This window comes from Kogia breviceps, chromosome 7 (assembly GCF_026419965.1).
Source record: "Kogia breviceps isolate mKogBre1 chromosome 7, mKogBre1 haplotype 1, whole genome shotgun sequence".
Lineage (NCBI taxonomy): Eukaryota > Metazoa > Chordata > Mammalia > Artiodactyla > Physeteridae > Kogia > Kogia breviceps.
This window is the reverse complement of record NC_081316.1, coordinates 25,542,300-25,566,719: the sequence shown is the minus strand read 5'-3', so window position 1 is coordinate 25,566,719 and position 24,420 is coordinate 25,542,300. Positions and strand designations below refer to the sequence as shown.

General features: G+C 39.3%; 1 protein-coding gene across 6 annotated transcripts in view; it reads left to right on the top strand.

Annotated features, from left to right (window-relative positions):
- The first annotated feature begins 512 nt into the window (after positions 1-512).
- HIPK3 (homeodomain interacting protein kinase 3) overlaps positions 513-24,420 on the top strand; it is a 92,172-nt gene continuing 68,264 nt past the window's right edge. For 2 of the 6 annotated variants that reach the window (XM_067038036.1, XM_067038034.1), the window contains exon 1: positions 1,304-1,987. The gene's annotated coding sequence lies outside the window, so the exon portion shown is untranslated. Of the gene's footprint in view, positions 1,121-1,303; positions 1,988-11,110; positions 11,171-24,420 lie in introns of those variants that run through there. The other 4 variants (XM_059069870.2, XM_067038035.1, XM_059069869.2 and 1 more) reach the window with 4 other exon arrangements.

The window sequence follows — 24,420 nt, the reverse complement described above, 5'->3', positions numbered from 1 at the left end:
GGGGTTTGGACCATAGAGATGCTCTTGGAAAATTTCCACGCGGGCCTTTTCCTCGTTCTTTAACCTGAGTTTACAATTCCCTTGACCCTTTGGGATGGGGGAGCGGGAAGGGCCTATTTTAAACTGGAATTGTTTACTTTAAGCATTTCCTCTTATTATTAGACCTTAAAAAAAGAAAGATAGAAAAAAAAAAAAAGCCAAGAAACATCCCAAAGGGGTGGCAGGGGAAACTATGATTACGGGATCTCGAAAGGCCTGTAAAATCCGCTTCCGCATTTTCAGCCTTTCTTTGGTGTTAGGATCTTTTTACAATATATATTTTTGGCGGAGTTGGTCGAAGACTGAGGTTCGGAACAGTAAAGGGGGCGCTGGCGTTAGGGAGCTCCGGTTCAGACTCCCGCCGGCCGCCAGGCGGGCTCGAAGCTATCAACACAAGGGCGCGGCCGCGAACGGGCGGGCCCCGGGGAGGGGCTTCACAGAGGCGCCGCGGGCCGAGCCGAGCGGGGTCGCCTGGGCTCGGCGCGCAGAGCGGCCGGGCGAGCGGTGGCGCTGCGGAGGCGGCGACCGAGGCCGGCGGGCGCGGAGGAGGGGCCCGAGAGTGGGGCGGCCGGCGGCAGCCGCCTCCGTGACGACTGCCGGCAGCGCGGCGACCTGAGGAGACCAAGCCGCGGGCCCCGCCGCCGCCGCCACCGCTCCCTGTTGTCTTCTTTCTCCTCTCTCGGCGGGGGCGTCAGGAATGGGCCCCAGCTGCCGCGGGCCCCGCACCGCGCGCCGCCCGTAGGCCCCGGCAGTGGGGAGGCCGGCCGCCTGACCTCTCACCACCCCTTCGATCTAGCCAAGCCGTCCCCACCCCAAATCCCCGGGAAGGAAGATGAGGGACACGGGCCCGGCGCTCAGCAGCCAGAGCAGCAGCAGCAGCGGTCGGGGGAGGGTGTTTCGCCGTTTCCTCTCAGCCGCCAGGACAAGATGGCAGCGGCCGCGGAGAGGGGCTGAGCCCGGTCTGGGTGGTGCCGCCTGCTGAAGCGCCTGGCTCCCTGTCCCCGACACGGCCCCGCACCCACCCCGGACATGCTCAGGGCTGCGGCCGCCCGAAGAGGGGAGAGCGCAGGCCTCTAGGAAGGTAAGGGAATAGGGCGAGGGGCGTCCCCACCCTGGGGCGGGGGGACCGGCTCCACCGGCCGCGCCTGCGTTCGGGAGGGGGGGCAGCGGGCTCCTCCCCTGGAACCTCGCGGGCCCGACGCCCCCGGAGCGGCCCGCACCCGTTGCGCGTCCTGCACTCCCCCATCCGCATCCCCTGTGCGCTGATGCCCCGCGTTTCCGTCTCGGTCCCGGCGGGGTGGCAGGGCCAGGCGTCTCCCTTGAGGCCCGGGCGCCCCGGGCCCGAGGCCGCCGGGCCCGAGGCCAACCGGGGCCGCGCGTGGTTCTTGCGCGCGGTGGCTCCTGCGCGCGGTGGCGCAGCCTCTGGGAAGCCGCGCTTGGGCTGGGCCAGGCCGGGCGGCCCTCGCCGCCTCCTGCCAGGGTTGCGCAACGGCTCTTCCCAGCAACCGAAGTTTTGTTTAGTCCCACATGGGGCCTTTTCCCTCACCGCAGCCTGGGCCGTCACTACGGAGACCTCTTGTCTTTCATTAAAGGGGAACAAACACAAACACACGCACGCACGCAACTTGAGCCCCGCGGCCGATGGCTGCGTCTCTGGCTTTGTGGCCCAGTCCCCAGCGTCACCGAGCGGCGGGTTTGGAGGGTGTCAACTCTGGGGACGTGAGTGCGTGTGATTGTTGGGGAGGAGAAATGTGATCCGCCGCTCCGCGTCCCCCGCCGCGGCCGGAGGAAGGCGTGGCGGCCGCGCGGCGGGTCTGCTGCCGGCGTCTCTCGTTTAGGGTGGCGGCCGCCCGCCTCCCTTCGCGGCGCTGGGAGAACTCGCGGAAAGACTTCGGATGAGCGAGAATGTCTGTTTTCCTGTCGGAAGGGAGACGGCTGTTTTAAAATGGTATGTGGCTCTTGGCCGAAGCCTGTTGTTTCCCAATCTTATCTCTGCTTGAGGAATTGCGCTTGAAGGGTGTGTGCGTAAATTACCTTGGACCTGTTACAGAGCAGTCATAACACGTTCCGTCCTTGAACCGTGTTTTCACAACCTCTTGCTGCCCTGTTAGAATTTATTTTTTCACCTGCCGTTTGCTGCTTCTCATTAAAAGGAGCTTCTTTTAGCAACAGTGAAGTTTTTCAGATTATCGTCCAGTTTACAGGGAAAACTCATGGTTGGTTCTGTTGTCAGCTTTGATGTCTCTTTGGTCAAGGGCCAGAAAAGTTAGCTGGTAAACCAGCCTGTGCCTGTGTTTATGCATACCTTCTAGTAGTTTGGAGATGGGGGTGATTTTTTTTTTTTTTCTAATTTTAGGTGTTTGCTTGTTAGCTGTAGCTTCTGAAGTGGAAGGATTTATATTTAAACCATTTCAGTTTATTTCTAAGATTTAATTGCTGGGCGCTTTAAAATTTTGAGAGGTTCTCTTGATCAAATTTTTGATGCAAACTTTTAAACAGGATCGTTTTTTGTTTGTCACCCAACCAAAGACATTTTAATCCTGCATTCTCATTTGATTTTTCAGAAGCTAGGCATGCCTCACCATATGTTTGATAAGTCTAGATTCTGCTTATGCTTGCAAGTGCGGTGCTAATTTTATACAGTGAGCCATGATAAGATTTTGATAGGTCATGATTAAACTTAGTATTTAAGTAAACAAAATAAGACTGACCTTTTTTTGAAACATAGTTTTTATAGTTTTGTTAGTTACCTTATGTCTTTATATGCCACTTAAGGGTAATTGAAATGTAACCAACCAAATAAAGTTCCTTACTTTTAAATCAACAAGGTATTTCTTGGTATATTTATGGGTGCATTCCTAAAGTACAGTGAACTATTATTTATGAAATATAATGCTCAACCTGATTGAGGTTTCTTTTTCTTTTATTTTTGAAACTTGTTTTAAATTTGTGTTAAGGTAAAGGTGTGCTGATACATTTGATACTTTGGACATTTCATTGTGCAGTTTTTTTCTTGCATTTATGGGGAAATTGAATAATTTGTTCCTTAATTTTTTATACTCTAGGGACTGTATTTAAAATTTTTTTGTGGAGAGCCTTAGATTAAAACTATATTTTAGAAAGATAAAATGAGCTTGAAATCTAAAAGAGAACCAGCCATTAAATATTTCAGATTTATATTTGGACATTGCTGACTACAGTAGCTAAACATGCATATTAGGTAAGCAGATCATAACATGGTGAGCCAGCCTTAGTCTATTGTCATAATATCTTTTCCATTGAATTTGTCATTATATTGCTTATAAACCAGTCATTGGCTTCTGGGCATGGAGTTTTAGAGTCACATAAAAGTGGATGGTTTTTATGAGATAATTCTTCTTGTAAACATGCTTGAAAAGAAGTTTCAGATCATACTATTTAAATTTTTTGGATCTTCTGTCATGGGGTATCATCAAACCGTGCAAATTACAGAGGTAGATTGCTATAGCTAGTATGGCAGGGCACATAAGTATTTGTTGAATGCAGGTTATTGAAAGCGCCGCCGCCCCCTTTTTTTTCTTGCAACTTAAAATAGCAACAGCTGTCAAGTGAACTTTTTGATTGAGTTTCATTTTAAATATTTGATACATCAGCATTGAGGTCATCTATATGTAAGGGTGGAAGAGGAAAATGTAAATTTCAGAGTGCTAAAATGCTGTTTCCCAAGCCTGTTACACGTCCATTGAATGGAATACTTGTTTGAATTTTCCATTTGAATATTAGAATGACTTATTCTGGTAACTTTTGAAGTTAATTTTCTTAATATGCTTTTCTGATTGTAGCAGGTCACCACTGAGGGTGATGATATGATACCTTAGAATTGCATTATTGGTGGTTAGTTAATTCAAAGGTTTTTAAAATAGTTTCCATTCCAACTTTACATACGTTTGAATTTGGAGATGAAAATGTCATGGCAATATGTAAATTTAAAGGTATTCCAAGGAACTGTGAAATTTTCCACATTTAAAAATATTCCTCCAGAATTATTTTTGCCTCTTAACTATTAAAGGACATAAAGTAACTTGCTACATGATTATATTGTTGCTGCCAAAAAAAATCTTCATGTATAATTTCTGGGTTTGCAGCTGTCCTAATTTCCTAATACCTGAAGTTGAAACTCCCAGTGTGGTAAGTTTAAATTGGAAGTTACTTTTGATGACAAATTCCTAGAACTTTGTTAAAATCAAGGAACTTGTCAGTGTATTTTATTACTTTTGAAAGGGTGTTCCCTCCCGTCCCCCACGCCCACTTGCTGAAAGCTGTGTCATGGGGAACCCTTTCTGTATGATACATATGTAAGTCTAAATAAATTATTTGAAATGTCCTTACTGGTTCTGGATTCAGCTGCTTAAAAAAATACATTTTGTCTAGTACCTTTAAGCATTTAACATAAGTTGAATATACGGATATAGATTTGGAGTAGAAGTTTTGAATCAGTGGAGGATTTTAGGATAGCCAAAGCACTTATGTGACCGACTTGAGGAAATACAGTCCACTTCTTTTGGTTGGGTTGGTATAATTAAGAGTGATGTGGGTGCTTCCCTGGTGGCGCAGTGGTTAAGAATATGCCTGCCAATGTAGGGGACACGGGTTTGAGCCCTGGTCCGGGAAGATCCCACATGCTGCGGAGCAACTAAGCCCATGAGCCACAGCTGCTGAGCCTGCGCTCTAGAGCCCACGAGCCACAACTACTGAGCCCACGTTTAGCATCTGCTGAAGCCTGTGTGCTCTAGAGCCCGTGCTCCACAACAAGAGAAGCCACCACAATGAGAAGCCCATGCACCTCAATGAAGACCTCACACAGCCAATCAATCAATCAATCAATCAAATGGTTTAAAAAAAAGAGTGGTTTGGGGAAGAACAATTTAATGTTAGTGTGTTGCTTCTGTAGCTTTGTCACAGCTGTTGTTTTGTACTTAATCACTGTTAGGACCAAGCTAGAACAGATATTTAGAGGATGTATGTTATACATTTTACCTAAATGTTTGTTGAATTACCTTGACTGATTTAGCAGATCATGCTGTTTTCCTCAGTTGATACTTGGGCTATGTGTCACTACACAAAGGCAACATATTGCCTAGATTCTGAATCATACCACTGTATGCTAGAGTGTTAGAGCCTCTGCTCTTACTACTTGTGTGGAAATTAAAAGAACTGGATGAGTATTGGAAATACTATATTTTTAGGGTGGCATTTGTAGTTTGGGGACAGCTAAGTCATTAAACTGATTTACTTTGTATTTTATATTTAGTAGTTAATGCCAAGTCAATACTTTAGAAAGCTGTCTTATTCTAACAGAGAAGTCTTTGAAATGAAACAAACCAAGGATAATATTTTTTACCTTAAATGTATTTTATTTTGACCCAAATAATTTCTCTAATTTTCTGAGAGTTTTTCACTCCTAAGGGAGACTGAATGGGAGGGAAGGTAGGGGGACAGATGAGGTAGAAGAAGCTGAGCTGTAGTGGGGGTGATTTAATTGGATCTGGGAGACTTAGAAATCTGTTTTGATTTAAATGTTCAAGTTACTAGAAACCAGGGTTATCTTAGTTATAAGGTCAGTGAAATATTGTGGTAGCTATTAGTGGGGGCTAATCTTCGTCACCGTGCGTGGGCTTCTCATTGCAGTGGCTTTTCTTGAGTGGAGCATGGGCTCTGGGTGCAAGGGCGTCGGTAGTTGTGGCACGTGGGCTCAGTAGTTGTGGCTTGTGGGCTCTAGAACACAGGCTCAGTAGTTGTGGCACACGGGCTTAGTTGCTCAGCAGCATGTGGGATCTTCCCGGACCAGGGCTCGAACCCATGTCCCTTGCATTGGCAGGCAGATTCTTAACCACTGTGCCACCAAGGAAGCGCCGTCTCTTCTTTTGAAGATTAGATTTCCAGATACTTTTTCATGTTGCATTTTCTTTGCTGCTTTTTTTCCCTCCTTAACCACAAAGCTTACACCTAAAAGAAGTGGAGATTTAGAGAAGCATAAAGAGAAGTATAATACTTTGCTCCTTTGAGCTCTATTTTTTCCTTTAGGTAAGGATCTAAATTGTGAAAGACTGATTATTTAGTATAACTCTTGGTCACATTGAAAATAAAGGATTGCCAGAGGTGGTCAGATAAATTATTTTATATAATTATTAATGCTGGAGCACCTTTTCTAATTGGAAAAAAAATTTTTTAGGCTTGATTTATATTGAAATAGTCAAATCAACAAAATATGAGTCACTGTCTCCCCCCCTTTAAAATTTTGTAGTCATTTTTTATAAACTATATTTGATTACATATGGCTTGCCAAGAAAATTATCTTTAGAATTTGATAGAAAATATAAAACTTGGCTGCATTTGACTAGCCAGTTATTCCCTTTTAGAAATTAAAAAAGTATTTGATTTACTAAAAACATTAATATTAGTTTTAAATTCAACTTCTTCCTACTTTGTTGTATATTATTCATAAATTAAACAAAATCTGTTGCAGTTTTAAAAAAACAGAATAGTAAACTTCGCAGAAAATAACTTGCTTAGAAAATGTTTTCTCCCCTATAAAGCAATTATTTTAAAGGCGTAAAAATTTCATTTGTATCTATTTTAACTGTGTGTTATCTGTTTAATAATACAATAAGAGTCTTGTAGGTTTGGTAAACTATACTACTTCAGATAAATAATGCTACAGTCTTAAATAGTTAATAAGTCAGATGGACTGATAACATATTGAAAATTGAACCTGACTTTCTACAGACATTTTTTTAGAGTATAACTTAATACTTATGAGGGCTTTAAATCTGTAATTTATTACAACTTCTATTGAGATTAAATAGGGTACAGTGACTTAAAATCACAATGAAAATTACAGGTTATATGCTAGATAGCCTATTGCTATGATGCTATGCTTCACTACATTCTCAAAACAAAACAAACACGTTTTGAGTCAACTTGTAATCAGTTTCATCGGAGACAGTACAAGTATCTCTATAGTATATTAGTTTTGTATTTTAAGTTAGATAAGAGTAGTATTGGGTTCAAAAGTATTAGCTTTTTAATCTGGTTAGTATGCTTTAAATATTTTTTTGTAGCTGGATCACAGACTCTGACCGCAAATAAATGAATTTTATTATGGCAGGTAAAACAATGATAAAATAAGTGTTTGAAAACTATTTTATCTAGTTTGAGTGCCCATTAAGTAGAAGGTGAACTGTGCTGTGAATGAAGAGAGTAAGACATGATGATCCCTGCTTTGAGGAAGTAAATTTTATTTTTACCAGTTATTTTCACCAGTTTAGTAGTATAATTGCCTTATAGAGACGTGCTGTATGTTAATTTAAATGAAGGAGTTGGTCATTTCTCAAATATGGTTAATCTAGTTCTCTTGTCCTCTCAGGGCTTTTTCCTTCTGAGCATGCACAATTCTTGCATTGCCTGAGAAAGTTAAGGTTTGCCATTTCTAACTATATTGTTACCTTCTCAGTTTGGAGTACAGAGATCTCCAAACCTCTCTCTTATGCCACCTGTGGAAAGAAAATAGGTGAAAACAGCATATAGATAGAATTCCATTTTACTGTACTTTAAAAAATATTGAAATTGCTAGCTGTAACTTATTTTGAAACAACTATTCAGAAGGGATATTATTTGTGTAGTTAATTTTTGTAAATCAAAAGTCTGTTTAACTTGGGGTCCTTAAAAACAGTCGTGCAAAGGGCAAGTATTGTATTGTGTTGCTCCTATTATAGTTGTATATGATATATTCTTTTTCTTAAATTTATTTATTTATGGCTGCGTTGGGTCTTTGTTGCTGCATGCGGGCTTTCTGTAGTTGCGGCGAGCGTGGACTACTCTTCGTTGTGGGGCGCAGGCTTCTTGTTGTGGTGAACCGGCTCTAGGCACGTGGACTTCAGTAGTTGTGGCACTCAGGCTCAGTAGTTGTGGCTCTCGGGGTCTAGAGCTCAGGCTCAGCAGTTGTGGCTCGTGGGCTTTGTTGCTCTGTGGCATGTGGGATCTTCCAGGAGCAGGGCTGGAACCCATGCCCCCTGTATTGGCAGGCAGATTCTTAACCACTGTGCTACCAGGGAAGTCCTGTATGATATATTCTTTATGAGCTTTGACAATTTGATAACATTTTAATATTTTATATATGTGTATTTAAAATTGAATTCTTGTTTTTTTGTTTGTTTGTTTTTGTTTTGTTTTGTTTTTGGCTGCACAACCTGTGGCTTGCGGGATCTTAGTTCCCCGACCAGGGATTGAACTCAGTCCCCAGCAGTGAAAGCACCATGCCAGGGAATTCCCGAAAATTGAATTCTGCATGGAAACATACTTAGGGTGTTAGGGACTATAGCATAATTGGTTTGCCAATAGCTTTTTTTTTTTTTTTTAAATTGGAGTATAGTTGCTGCCGGTAGCTTTTGCGTAGAAAATAGTTGGAATGCTTGCTTTGTTAGTTGCCCTGTCTAAGCCTAGTGTGGCGTGGCTGAAAGTATTTCTAGTGGCTACTTTGTAACTTGCAAAATCTCTTTAAAGTATCTCATATCTGAAGGTATATCTAGCTTGAAATTGTTTCCTATTAATCTGACTGGAAGAAAATGAAATACCTCAATTTATAACCTATTAAAAGGTAACCTAATACCTTACCTTTTGGGGAAGGGTTACACTGAAAAATATAAAATAGCATCTAAACTGTTCCTTGAGGTCAGAGACCATGTCTTAAAGGTTTTTTTAATATCTCCTAAAGTGCCTAGTTGACATTGGGGAATCAAATATAATTATTATAAAAGAAATCAAATACAGGCATTCTATACTCATATCCTTTAATCAAAGGTAGCATCTTTATTATTAAGTAGCTTGACAGGTACCTCACCAAGCAGTTGTGAATGTGTCATAGACACATTTGACTTCTCAAAACTCTCCTCTTCCCCTCACTCCTTAATTCTAACAGATGAGTCTGTTTCTTATGTAGAGGTTAACAGGCATGAATTACTCCAAATTTCCAACCCTCTACCTCTGAGCATAACTTCTACCGCTACACACTTTGTGTTTTCACTACACTCAAGAAAAGAAATATCTCCTTCCCTCCAAGATTACTCCCTATTCTCACTTATGGGTTTCATCATGAATTGTGTTTTTCAGCATCTTGAACCTGTCTGATAACTTCAATTTCCCCCTTTTTCTTGGTCCTTTTTCTTCAGCCTTTTGAAATGGTCAGGTATCTGGCATCCTTAAACAGCCATCTTTTAATTGTGCCTCCCCAGGTCTGTGGACCTATCTTCCCTACTCTGTTTCTTCCACACTTCGTAATGTGTACTCTAGCCTCTACTTGAATTTCTATTCACTTCTTAGCTCTTGGCAGTGTAGCTCTCTGTCCATGCCACTCTAGTGAAGTCTGATTTCAGGTAATGATAATGGCTTAGTGATAATTTTTACTCTTTGAATTTGCAAGGTTTCTATGAATAAATAATATTTTAAGTGATAACATTGTTATAAAATAACCATTTTGGCATATTCATCATGTATAAGTAATATGTAATCATTACTTTTATAGCTGAGATTTTATCTAGCCTCTTATGCAGTTTCCTGAAAAATGGTATGAGGTCAGTTTTGGCCAATAATAAATTTTTAGTTATTATCTGAGAATAAATTTCTCATCAGTAAACTATAACTACTTTTTGGCCATTTTCAAATGATTTAGCATGTTTTTCTTTATTTTATGCCATGGGATCAATAGCTAACCTTAATTTTGAACTTAAAATGTGTTAGATATTACTTAGGCAACTTCAATCTGAACTAAACTTTCTTTTTTAAAAAATTTATTTTATTTAAGTATAGTTGATTTACAGTGTGTTAATTTCTACTGTACAGCCAAGTGATTCCACTATACATATATACATATATATATAGTGTTTTTCATATTCCTTTCCATTATGGTTTATTATAGGATACTGAATATAGTTCTCTGTGCTATATAATAGAACCTTGTTGTTTATTGATTCTATATACAATAGTTTGCATCTGCTAATACCAACTCCCCAATCCATCCCCCCTCCCCCCTTGGGAACCACAAGTCTGTTATATCTGTGAGTCTGTTTCTGTGAATTAAACTTTCTTTTTCTTTTTTTTTTGAATTAAACTTTCTTAATCATCCTTTTATCTTTTTATATGTTTATGGCATTAAAAAAACCTCTTTAGCCAGATAAATGTGAATAAGTTTTTTTCATTATAATTCTGATACATATAATTGTATAGTATCCTATATGACAGTGTGGCTTTTTACACCAATATAAAATTTTTTTTTCAGTGTGTTTCTGTGGAGCTTGTTGTAGAAGAAATATTTGTGACCCTTGCTAAATGCATATAAATCTGCAGTTTTAGTTCACAACTTATTATATCCAACCCAACAATGTGTCACTTTAAGAAGTTAATGATTAGAGGTAGTCAGAGCCAAACAGAAGCAGTTCTGATAATTTCTAAGAATTCAGGGTCCTTTCTTTCAGAGTACTTTGTTTTTTTAAAGTGTATTTTAAAAATTTTATTTATTTATTTATTTTTGGCTACATCGGGTCTTTGTTGCTACATGAGGGCTTTCTCTAGGTGAGTCGAGCGGGGGGCGGGGTGGTGGTGGTGGGTGTGTGTGTGGGGCTACTCTTCTTTCTGGTGCGTGGGCTTCTCATTGCCCGCTTCTTTTGTGGCTTCTTTTGTTGTGGAGAGCAGGCTCAGTAGTTGTGACGCATTTGCTTCGTGGCATTTGGGATCCTCCCGGGCCAGGGCTCGAACCCGTGTCCCCTGCTTTGGCAGGCGGATTCTTAACCACTGCGCCACCAGGGAAGTCCCATCTTTGGGAGTACTTTTGAGAAGCTGATAGTTTTCTGTAGTACTCTTTAGGGCTTTATGAATTACATTGTTCTAGTTTTTTCTGGCTTTCTTAAGGATACCTTTTGTGAATCTCTGCCCTGTCCTCTTCCTCAAATTTTTGTCATGAGAATAAGAATGAGATCTTTATTTTTCTTAACAAAGTCTCATTTCTGTTCCTTCTGTTGTTTCTCACTTGATACTGTAGAACTTCCTGAAGCACAGGATTTCTTGATGCCATTGTGAAAGATCATCCTCAGTTCATAAGGTATATATGACATTTAAATTTTGAAACTCAAAGGTTTCTGCATTTAGAAAGGTTTTTGAAGGTACTTCACTAAATTCCTAAAAAAGGGCATTTATATAAAGCAGCATATCTGGCAACCAAATATGAATAGAGAAAACATAATTGTAGGGAAGAAAAAAACAGCTTTGGATTTAGCAGTGTAGGTCACATCATGACCATGTAGGGTCTTAACATAATTTGGAAAGAACATGTAGTTGAATTTTTTGTTCCAGTTTATTTTTTCAAGCACTAAAATGTCTTTCATAAAGATTTTTTAAAACTAAAAGTACTAAAATCAGGCTTATACAGCTGTAAATTTTTGTCTTTTCAGCTCTTAGAAATGCAGAACCGTTGTTAGTGTGTGCCTGGTGGGGGGGCAGCTACTGTTACCACTTGACACTGGTTTTTAGACTTCTAATTCTTGTAGCATACATTACTCTGGAGTGATAGTACTCCTTCAGTAGTGCTGAATGTAGAATGCTGTACAAAAGGAGAATGTAAAAGTTGCTTATTTAGCATAGCCCATAATTTAGAAAAGTTTTATAGAACTTGACCTTTAATTCTGTAAATGTTCATTTAGAATTTTGAACTATTGTCTCTTACAAAAATCTTATTTGTCAGCATAATCTTTTCCTTTATATTGCTTTATCAACAGTGGACATTTGATCAAATTATTAATCTATGATTCAGCTTCCTCTGAATTGTTTCAGAGGTGTTTTAGGTTAGGAGATATTCTTCTGGTAAGGATCATTTGACCTTTGCCTTCTTAATCTTTATTATTTTTTTTGTTTGTTTTTGTTTTTTCTTTTTGTGATACGCGGGCCTCTCACTGTTGTGGCCTCTCCCGTTGCAGAGCACGGGCTCCGGACGCGCAGGCCCAGCGGCCATGGCTCATGGGCCCAGCCGCTCCACGGCACGTGGGATCTTCCCAGACCGGGACACGAACCCGTGTCCCCTGCATCGGCAGGCGGATTCTCAACCACTGCGCCACCAGGGAAGCCCGTTAATCTTTAATAATTCAGGCTTTAAAGGATTTTTATAAGAAATAAAAGTTTTGTGGTGGTTCTTTTGGGACAGATTTCCTACAAAGTAGAAAATAATTCATTTGGCTTTCTAGTAAGGGAGTTCATAACCTAAAAATGTAAAGCTGTTTAATTTTTCTATCAATCCATTGGTAGGTATTGGTATTGATAGATATTGTGTGACGAATTTAAATAAAGTTTACTTTTGTACATGTTTTATAAACCAGATGTGAGTGATTAATCTTAAAGTTTACTTCAATAAAGAGTGCTTCAGGTGAACTTTTCATTTTTATTCAACTTTTCTGTCGATATTTCCATTTCTGAGTTTTGATTTTTATATAGCTTTAAAAAAATCTAGAGAATTATATGTTTTAGTAAGCATAGTTCTTAAGTACTGTTTTTAATTAACTCTTCTAGCCTTTCTAAAGTAAAAACTTGTATTAGCAGGGTGAATTCTAGCAGCTTTGAAATGTCCAACAGATCACTTTCTGTTCCAAAAGTTAGAATGTTTTGCTAAGTCAGATGAAGCTTGTTATTTAACATGCTGATTTGTGTTATAGTCAACACATTCCCTAGATGCTTTGCTCACAATACTGCTGGAAAATACCCAAGACTTTAGTGTTTTCAAATAAATGTTTTGTGAGTACCTGAGACAGCAGGTTTATTTTATGAAGCTTTACAATTTGTGGTGGTTCATTTATATGAAAAGGTTTCTTACATGAGATGTTTTAGTGTCAGTAATTTCCTGGATATAATACTGGTAAAATGACCTGTTTAATGATATAGGTATTAAAATGTCCAATGAAGAGTTCACACTAAAAACCTTATTATTTTCTAGTGTACCCTGTCTTTTTTTTGTTTGATTGTTTTTGTTTTTGTGGTACGCGGGCCTCTCACTGTTGTGGCCTCTCCCATTGCGGAGCACAGGCTCCCGACGCGCAGGCTCAGCGGCCATGGCTCATGGGCCCAGCCGTTCCACGGCATGTGGGATCTTCCCAGACCTGGGCACGAACCCGTGTCTCCTGCATTGGCAGGCGGATTCTCAACCACTGCGCCACCAGGGAAGCCCGTACCCTGTCTTTTATTTCTAAGAAGACATGCTGTTTTGTCTTTTATAAATATGCACTTTAAACAAAGTAAGTGAAAAATGGAAGTGTAACTAGATACTGCTTTTTATTGCCTGAATATTGCTAGTCATATAGTTCCATTTTCTAATTCCTATTGTAGAGCCTTGTATAGACTAGTACTAAGGTGCTCTGTCTTTCAAGAATGAAAAGAGCTTTTTAGTTGAATTTATTGGACCACATAGTGAAATACTAATTTTAGTCTCTGTTGATTGAAGAAATTACATAATGACTCAAAGCTCCAAAAACCAATGTGAATTAAGTAATACTTTTTTTTTTTTTTTTCTTAAACGTTTGGCTGCGTTGGATCTTCGTTGCTGCGCGCGTGCTTTCTCTAGTTGCGGAGAGCGGGGGCTACTCTTCGTTGCTGTGTGCAGACTTGTCCTTGCAATGGCTTCTCTTGTTGCGGAGCACAGGCTTTAGGTGCGTGAGCTTCAGTAGTTGTGGCTCGCGGGCTCTAGAGCTCAGGCTCAGTAGTTGTGGCTCACTGGCTTAGTTGCTCCGTGGTGTGTGGGATCTTCCCAGACAAGGGCTCAAACCCATGTCCCCTGCCCTGGCAGGCGGATTCTTAACCACTGCTCCACCAGGGAGGTCCCAAAGTAATACTTTTAAATGAAAAGATTTCCTCTTACAGTTTATGAATACTTTTTTTTTTAAGTTAGTGCTGGCACATGATCCCACGAACTTGCTCTGTGCCTGAGAATTCTGGATTTTAGGTGATCTGGGCCATGCCTAAAATATTCAGCAGTTCATTCCCAAATGAGTAACCCTTGAAGAGCAGCCTTGTGCTAGAAAAACATTATTTTATGCCTGTCACTCATATACTCTTTTTTTCTGTTTAATTTGTCACTTGACAAAAATTCAGACCCACAGAAAATTTACAAGAATAGTACAAAGAATTCCTCTATATATTTTTCACCTAGATTCTTCAAATGTTAACATTTTACCCCATTTGCATTTACCTTTTCTCTCTACATCTGTATGTTTTTCCTTCAACTTTTTGTAAGTTGCAGACTTGACGTCCATATACACTTGATTTTTTTCCTAAAAGCAAAGGCTGTTTTGTTTTATGTCTATGTTTTCTGTAATCTGAAAAGTTTCTCAGTCTTTGTGTTGTTTCCTGATATTGACATTTTGAAGAATACTGCCAGTTATTTTGTGCAATGGCTCTCAGTTTGGATGTTTGTTTTCTTGTGCTTGGAAGTATCACAGTGACATGTATTCCTCTCAGTACATCATACCAGGAGGCACATGATGTCGATATATCCCATTACAAGTGATTTTAACATTGATCACTTGGTTAAGGTGGCATCTGCCAGTTTCTTCCCTTTGATTCATATGTATCTTGTGGGAATGTACTTTGAAATGTATGACGATGAAGGGTCTTGCAAGCTAACAAATTAGCCATGGCTGCTGGCAGAAGATAGACTCTGAGGTCAGAGCTAAAGGACTTTCGTACTCAGCGATAGTGGTAGTCAGTGTGTCAGTATTTCCTGTTTCCCCGATTCAGTTCCCACAGGGTGCTGCAAACAGGGCCCGGTGACTCCTGCACAAGAGGAGTTGCGCTCCAGCAGGGGAACCCCAGGTTTAGGAAACTTTTATAAGGGGCAGTGAGCCTGCCTGACATGCGCCCAAGAAGGAGTCATTATCTTTTGTTATCCTGGACATGAAACAACCTGCCCTTTGCTCAGGAGGAAGACGCTATCTCTACCTTCAAGGCTGTTCAATATACAAATATCCTTGAAAGGAGACTGCAGAACAAAGGCATTCAGTGTCCCTGCTTGCAAGACATGGAGAAACATGAGCGATCCATGGTGCATTGTCTTGCAACAATAATATCCTGTTATTCTTGAAACTTTCACCCACTAGTTGTTTGGTTTTTTTCCTTAAATTTTACTGGAGTATAGTTGATTTACAATGTTGTGTTAGTTTCAGGTGTACAGCAAAGTGATTCAGTTATACATATATTCATTCTTTTTCTCATCTGCTAATTTTTGCATCCATTGATAATTCTTGCTTGAATCAATTATTATGATTGTTGCCAAATAGTTAATTTTTAATTCCATCATTCCTTTATGTTTATTAATTGCCTTTCCCTCTTTCCTGACTTATTCTCCATGTCCTTACTCATGCCTTCTAGGATAACTTCCCAAGTAAACTACCTGAATGCAGGCCTTTTTATAAGAGTCTACATTTAAGGGAACTTGGGCTAAGTCACAAGGTACCTCAAAGTCAGCATGTCTAAAATTGAGTTAATTTTTCCTTTCTCGTTTCTCCTTAAAAAAATTTTTTTTTGTTAACATTTGGCTATCAGTTTTTCAAGCCAGAAACATGGTTTTATCAATTCCTTCCTTCCTTCACTCGTCACCAAGTTCTGTGGTTCTATCTCCTAGCTACCTATAGCTAACTATTTTGGTAATCAGTACTCTCTCATTCTGTTACTACTGCTTTTGCTCAGGCTCTGATCAACTATTATCTGGATTATTACCCTAGTCTTTCAGCTGTTGTTTCTATTTTTTTTTTTGTTTTTTTTTTTTTGCCATGCTGAGCAGCATTTGGGATCTTAGTTCCCTGACCAGGGATTGAAACCCTTGCCCCCTGCAGTGGAAGCACAGAGTCTTGACCACTGGACCACCAGGGTAGTCCTCCGTTATTGTTTCTTTCCAGTTTATCTGTCACAAATTTGCCTGAGTAATCTTTCTAAAATACAAATATGATTATATTGATTTTTCTATTTAAAACTTTTCAGAGGCACCTCATAGCTCCTTACTATGGAAGACAAAGTTCTTCATGATCTTTCTTTTTAAGGTTGTCTTTCTTCTTCTCAAGGATCATCTTTTTTCTCCAGCTGCCCTCTCCACTGGCTGCAAGTTATGTTCTAGAGCAGAGCTTAGCAAATTTTCTTAAATGGCTAGATGGGAAATATTTTAGGCTTTGCAAGTGGCATATGATCCCTGTTGCATGCTTTGTTTTAAACCTTTAAAAATATAAAAACCATTCTTAGCTCGTGGGCCATACAAAAATACTCTGGGTTGGATTTGACTAACCATAATTTGAGGGCCCCTCTTCTAGCCAAATAAAGCTAATATGTCATATTTTTCGTTAGTCTCTGCTCTTATATGTGCTGTTGGTTTGTGCTATTGGACTATCCCTCCTAAATAGCAGGCTTCTTCCGATCATCCTTCAAAATTTAGCTCAGATTAATTTCTTACTGAATACTTCAGTGCTCCTTCAGGGCAAATGTTAATCATCCCCTTTTCTTTGCTGCCTGTGTGCTTCACACATCCTTTTCTTACTGCCCTCATTAGTGATGTAGTTATGTGTATACATGTGTTTGCCTCTTGCTAGAAGGAGCTCATTGATGAAAAACATACTTCACTGCTAAATCTTCCTGCTCCTAAATGTCTTTACTTGATTTGAATTGAAAGAAAAATTTAAAAATTGAAAGAAAAATAGGATGAAATAGTGTATGGCTGATTGAATACGCTAATAAAATATATCTAAAATGGTTATATTTTTCTAACTTTAAAAAATACAATTAATAAAGAGGTTATTCTATTCTCTGGTAGATTTTTTTCCCTTCATTTAAAATTAATGTAAATTTAGGCTATGAAAGTACAGAGAGTTAATAGAACCAGTTCCTATGCAGCTGCCACCCTGGGTGCAAAATAGTTCCTGCAGTTGAAGTCCCTCCTTTTCCCTTTCTTCCTGGCATGTTTATCATTTCTATGCATGATGTTATACTTTTACCACATACCTACTATATCTAAAACCGCAATATCGTTTTGTCTGCTGCTGACTTTAAAATAAATGATACACACTGTTTTGCAACTTGTTTCTTGTTCTACATTGTTGTTTTGAGATTTATCCATGTTGATATATATATAATTTCAGTTAATTCATTTTGCTACATGTCTTTAATTCTAACATGCACAATTTTTCCCATGTTTAACATCTTTGAAATTGTGATACATCTTAATCAGTGTCTTACTCTTATAATTGGTATTTTTTCTTTTTTTGTGGTACATAACTGTATGGTGACTGTGCTATAAGCCACAGTCATTGTGTATGTTGTATGATAAAGCCATGCTACTATTTCCATTCCTTTTCTGACAATTAGGTTATTTCAAAATTTTATCATTATGTTGCAGTGAACATTATTTTACCTGTTTTGTTGTACTTACGTGTGAGAACTTCTCCAGGCAGGATGTGTACCTGGGAGAGAACTTGCTAGATTATAGACCACATCCATTTTCAGCTTTGCTTTCTAAAGTGGTTGTACTTCTTACCCTACCTAGTCTATAAGAGTCTCTGCTGCCCTGCTCCTCTTCAGCATTGGATGTTGTCCTACCTTTTGTCAGCCTGATGGGTTTAAAATGGCATCTTCCTGTAGTTTTAATTAGTATTTTTCTTATTACTAATGAGGTTGACAATTTTTTAAAAAGCCTTTTGGCTTGTATTTCTTTACCTGTGAATTGCCAGCTCATACCTTCTACCCATTTTTTACTGTTTTGCTAAACACACTGTGACTTCTTTAGATCTTTTGTCAGTTATGTATGTTGCCAGTGGCTTATCTTTACTGTATCATTTGATAAATAAATAAAAGTTTTAAGTTTTAATCAAGTCACATTTTCCAGTCTCTTCCTCTTATAGTGCTTTTTGTATCTTCTTTAAAGAAAACCTTCCTTCCTTTCTATCAGAGGTTTGTAATTTGTTAAAAATGTAACATAAATTTTAAACTGAAAGGGAAAGATCCCCCCCCCCCTTTTATGTTTATCTTCTAGAAGGAAATTCTAGCACCTCAGATGGAGAATAATTAGAGCCTGTGGGTGTGAAATTGTTTAAATGTAATGAGGGACTAATATAGCATTATAAACTTCTCATGATAAATTCACAGGTGGTCATTATAGGATAAAAATTTGGGAAATCACTAACTGGAGACAGTTTTGTGTCTTGTGTGTGTATTATTATTATTATTTTTTAATTAGTGAAGAACTCTCTTTTTGGATGGGGTAGGGTGAAGTGGGTAAACATACCAAAGTGAAGCAGATAGTTATCTGTTCAGTCCATGCAAGATGTAAAGGAGTTATAAATGGCTTTACCTTTGTAGGCTGTTCATGTTAAAGAACAAATAAGGAGTGACTGAATTTTGGATAAACTAACTTGATTATTTAAAAAATAGTATCCCAGAATTTGAATGTACAAGTGAAAATTTATGAAAGAGTTTTCCATTGGATTTAATTAACAATTCTTCCATTTCATCCACAAAATATGATCTGTTTCTTTGATGTTGTCAGAAAAAACATTGGTAGGTTCATATGTATTTTATTGTCATAAATTAAAGTTTGGGTACTAATGAAGGTATCTAGACTTTTCCCTCAAGTAATTGAATCTTTAAACTTCAAACTTGCAACTTGAGAACGAGGCCAACCATCTGTTGTCAGGGATAAGTATGGTAAAGGTAGAATTAAAATATATGAAAACATTATTTGATAATCACAGTGGATGTAGCTATGAGACATTAAAAAATTGAATTTGATGTAACTTTCATAGATTATTAACTCACTTATCATTTGAACAATATGTTGAAAATTAGGTCAGTTAGTAGGAATTTAAACTTCAGCCCAAATAATACAGCTTTTGGTTAAAGGTTTTCATTTGTGGTATCACCATAATTATTTCAGGAGCTGATTTTTTGGGGAAATATATACAACAAACTAACGTTAATTTAAAGTTATATTTATGAGCTAATCAAAGATAAAATGGTTAAAGGGGCATTACAGTAATGAATAGTTGTGCAATTTATAGCTTCGTTCAGTCACCCTAAGTAAAAGTGTGGTATTTGTTTTTTAACATTCTTCTCTATATTTGATGCCTTTCAGTTTTAAAGCTCTTAAGAAAAATGTCCTTTTATCCCTCAATAAAATGATGACAAATTTTCAGTTGAAACAAATGAAATTCTGATATTGTTTGCATTGTGTCCAGTTACAAGTATCAAAAAAATGATTCTGAATGAAACTTTATTGTAATGTCTTAATATCCTTTGAAAATATTCATGTGCCTGAAAATATTTTAAAAATGGAAAAAAATGAAACTTTTTCTAAGTATATTCATGAAAGCAAAATCTTTAAGTCTATGGATAAACCAAACTGGAACAATCTATTATTTACATGAAACTAGATTATGGATAGTATTGTTACCTTGAAGATTTCCTTCTATCTCCTTTGATCTCTTTGCTTGTCAGACCGTATGGATCCAAGACATAGTCATTTGTACAAAAATTAGAGTTGTGATAAAACTGGTGTTTTCAATACCCTATAAAAAATAAGTGAAAAGATTTGAGACTATAATAGCTTGAGGCTTTCTTTATTCATTTAACTCTGTGCTAGACTTTGTGAGGAATGCAGAAGTAGTGTAAGAACGGCATCATTTCTCTTTGGCCCCCTACCTAGATGAAGTAGGTTGACCCTGCTGTTTTGCAAAAGATTTTCTGCAGGTTTTTAAAATTAATTAATTAATTAATTAATTTTTGGCTGCGTTGGGTCTTCGTTGCTGTGCGCGGGCTTTCTCTAGTTGCAGTGAGCCGGGGGGCTACTCTTCCTTGTGGTGCGCGGGCTTCTCATTGTCGTGGCTTCTCCCGTTGTGGAGCACGGGCTCTAGGCGCGCAGGTTTCAGTAGTTGTGGCACATGAGCTCAGTAGTTGTGGCTCGCAGGCTCTAGAGCTCAGGCTCAGTAGTTGTGGCGCACGGGCTTAGTAGTTCCGCAGCATGTGGGATCTTCCCGGACCAGGGCTCGAACCCGTGTCCCTTGCGTTAGCAGGCAGATTCTTAACCACTGCGCCACCAGGGAAGACCAAGATTTTCTGTTTTGAAAGTCATTCTAATTATGTGCAAACCTCCTTTCTTAGAATGACTAAATTACTTCATTTGAATGTGTTAATAAAAATGCTTTTGTGAAGACCACCTTCCCCAAAGTACTTTTACTTCTCTGAAAAAGTTTTGCCCTTTAATACTACCTCCCCTAAAGTGCTTCACTTCGTCAAAGTTCATCATACCTGAAATGTTTCAGGGAAAAGATTGAGAGCTACTGTATTCAGATTTAGAATTTTGGGTTCTTTTGCTCCTAAGCATCTTTAAAAATATTTTTGTGTGTTACATGAGAGAAGTGTTAATTTTGAGTCTATTTTACTAGAAGGAGAGGAACTAGAATTTAGCAAGGAATATTGGGAGTTTGTGTGATGGGAGATAATCAGAAAGAGATGGTAGATCAAAGGAAGAGAGAATATTCTGAGGACAGAATGTGAAGTACTGTGTTGATATGGGCAGGTCAGATCTTGGGGTTTAATTGAGCTGAGGGAAGGAAAGAGGATTATGAGGGGTGACTGGATGCAATAAAGACCAGAATAGGATGATGAGGACTTGGTAGTAGGTCAAGAAGCACTGGCTTGTGTGTGTTGGGTGGTGTTGTTATTGTTTTATTTGTTTTTTAGCATGCTCACTGAGTTTTTATGAAGTACATTTCAGTCTTTTTGTCTCATGCAATCATAGCATGCCGAAAGGCAGTTGTAATCATTGCTGAAAGGCAATTAATGTGTATTTGTGTGATTTGACTAAAAACACATTGCTCCATTAGTGAATTTAGTACTTCTCTAGCTGTGTAGACATAAGATACCATTACTGTTTTCACACAGGATGATTCTCTAGCTCTTAGCTTTGAAGCTGGTAGATTAAAGGTGCATTTGTACATTTTTCCTGATAAAGGAGTCTCAACTTTATTTTCATTTCCTGTTCCATTCTATCTTCCTTTAAAGAGTGGTAATAAGTTCACTTTTGAAAGTGAACTGTACTTGTGTCTACTTATTTTAGTATATCCTGGAAACAGTTGATAGGTGTGTTCAGAAAAGAAATCTTTTTTTTTTTGTGGTACGTGGGCCTCGCACTGTTGTGGCCTCTCCCTGTTGCGGAGCTCAGGCTCAGTGGCCATGGCTCATGGGCCCAGCCGTTCCGCGGCGTGTGGGATCTTCCCGGACTGGGGCACGAACCCGTGTCCCCTGCATTGGCAGGCAGACTCTCAACCACTGCGCCACCAGGGAAGCCCGGAAAAGAAATCTTAATGCAGGGTTTTTATGTAACAGAATCAGTCGTTTACCTTGATCTAGTGTAGCTGTTTGCTGATTTCCAGTTGAATGAAAATACTACCTAAGGTAATGTTCATTGAGCTGACTTTTTTGTTGTATTGATAGTCTTTTTTTTTTTTTTTAAATTGTGTAGTACTGGCTATATATTTAACGTCTTGGTCTTTTATCCCTGTTTATTATGATAATCTTTTAGTGCCCTGAGCCTCTCTTTAGGTAAAGGAAACCTTTTTCCTGTGTTTTTAAAAGGGTTTTGTTTTGTTTTGATTTATTTCTTCTTGTAGATCTTTAGAAATCTTCAATACTGATCACATTTCCATATTTGTATCTTAATTTAAAACTTGATTTTTTAAAAAAAGTATTTATTTATTTATTTATGGCTGTGTGGGGTCTTCATTGCTGACCGTGGGCTTTCTCTAGTTGTGGTGAGCGGGGACTACTATTCATTGTAGTGCGTGGGCTTCTCATTGCAGTGGCTTCTCTTGTTGCGGAGCATGGGCTCTAGGCATGCGGGCTTCAGTAGTTGTGGTACGTGGGCTCAGTAGTTGTGGCGCGTGGGCTCCAGAGTGCAGGCTCAGTAGTTGTGGTGCACGGACTTAGTTGCTCTGCTGCATGTGGGATCCTCCGGACCGGGGCTCGAACCCGTGTCCCCTGCATTGGCAGGCAGATTCTTAACCACTGCGCCACCAGGGAAGTCCCTAAAACTTGATGTTTTTAGTAATTTAATAATTTCTATACTTTTCAGTGATGGTCTGAAAGAAGGGGGTTTGTTCAGTAATCACTTGGGAATGGGTTTCTGTAGAGCTTAGTCTTAAGTGTAATGTTTAATATTTATCAGTAACTCAAATGAAAAAATACAAAGTTTATGTGTTATAGCTACTGATGACATCAAGCTCTAGGTGTTAGTGTAGCCAGTATTGATGAAGAATTAGATTTTAAAAAATGGAGATTTGAAAACCACAATAAGATACCCCTTCATACCCATTAGGATGGCTATTGTTAAAAAAGAAGAAAGAAGAAAATAACAAGCATTGGCAGGGATGTGGAGAAATTGGAACCCTTGTGCACTACTGGTTGGAGTGTAAAATGGTGCAGCTGCTATGGAAAACAGTCTAGTGATTCCTCAAATTAAAAATGGAATTACCATGGGAATTCCCTGGTGGTCTGGTGGTTAGGACTCTGCACTTTCACTGCCGAGCTCACGGGTTCGATCCCTGGTTGGCGAACTAAGATCCTGTAACCCGTCTGGTGTGACCTAAAACAAAACAAAACAAAACAAAACAAAACAAAAGGGAATTACCATATAATCCAGCAATTCCGCTTCTGGCTATATATACAAAAGAATTGCAAACAAGGTCTTGCAGAGATGTTTGTACATCCATGTTCACAGCTGCATTAGTCACAATAGTTGAATGGTGGAAGCAACCCAAATATCTTTTGATGACTGAATGGATAAACAAAATATGGCATAGACATGTAATGAGAAATTACTTAGCGTTAAAAAGGAAGGAAATTCTGACACATGCTGCAACGTGGATGAACCTTGAAGACATGCTGAGTGGAATAAGCCAGTTATAAAAGGACAAATATTGTATAATTAAACTTATATGAGGTACCTAGAGTAGTCAGATTTGTCGATGCAGAGTGTAGAAAGGTGTTTGCCAGGGGCTAGTGGGAGGGGACAATAGACAGTTGTTTTAGTTTTAGTTTTCAAAGTGGCGGGGTGGGGTTGTGGGGGGGAGTTCTGGAGGTGGATAATGGTGATGGTTGCACAACAGTGTGAATGACCTTAAATGCCACTGAGGTGTACACTTAAAAATGATAAATTTTATGTTATATATGTAAATTTTACCACAGTTTTTTAAGTTTTTTTTTTTTTGCGGTACGCGGGCCTCTCACTGTTGTGGCCTCTCCCGTTGCGGAGCACAGGCTCCGGACGCGCAGGCTCAGCGGCCATGGCCCACGGGCCCAGCCGCTCTGCGGCATGTGGGATCTTCCCGGACCGGGGCACGAACCCGTGTCCCCTGCATTGGCAGGCGGACTCTCAACCACTGCGCCTCCAGGGAAGCCCCACTACAGTTTTTTAAGGAAAAAAAAGTTAAAAAATTGAGGTTTGAAGAAGTAGAAGAAGAGAGTTGAGTGAGGAGAATGCAAGGCGTTATTTACCTTTAATTAAATGTATTTGTGATGTCACAGGATATTTTAAAGACGGAACCTGATTACATATAGGGCTATGTATAAGTTTGGCAGAAAATGATCCAGAACTTTGATACTGGCTAATAAATTGAATATAAGATAGTCAAAGTATTTCTATCTCTGCTACCTCCCTCCGTTTTTCAGAAGGGCTGATATTGTGTGTAATAAGAAAAAAAAAAAAGAAGAAACCATATCTTTACGGTTAGTGGTGGTTTAGTTATCAACATTGGTAACATTGCTGTTTTGGTAATTGTAAAAGGCTGTGAAGAATTTGAATAGAATTCAGATGAGTCTTAAAGTTTTTTAGAGGCTTAGAAAAATAAGGCCTATTAAAGTACCTGAGGTTATTAAGCCTGAGGAATGGAAACTTAACGGTTGCTTTAACAGGAGTCTTTTTTTTTTTTTAATACATTTATTTATTTTATTTATTTATTTTTGGCTGCATTGGGTCTTCATTGCTGTGCGTGAGCTTTCTCTAGTTGAGGCGAGCGGGGGCTACTCTTCGTTGTGGTGCGCAGGCTTCTTATTGTGGTGGCTTCTTTTGTTGCAGAGCATAGGCTCTGTGAGCGTGGGCTTCTGTAATTGCAGCACATGGGCTGAGTAGTTGTGGCTCATGGGCTTAGGTGTTCCACAGCATGTGGGATCTTCCCGGACCAGGGCTCGAACCGTTGTCCCCTGAATTGGCAGGCGGATTCTTAACCACTGTGCCACCAGGGAAGTCCCTAACAGGAGTCCTAACAGGACTGTCGTTGGAGT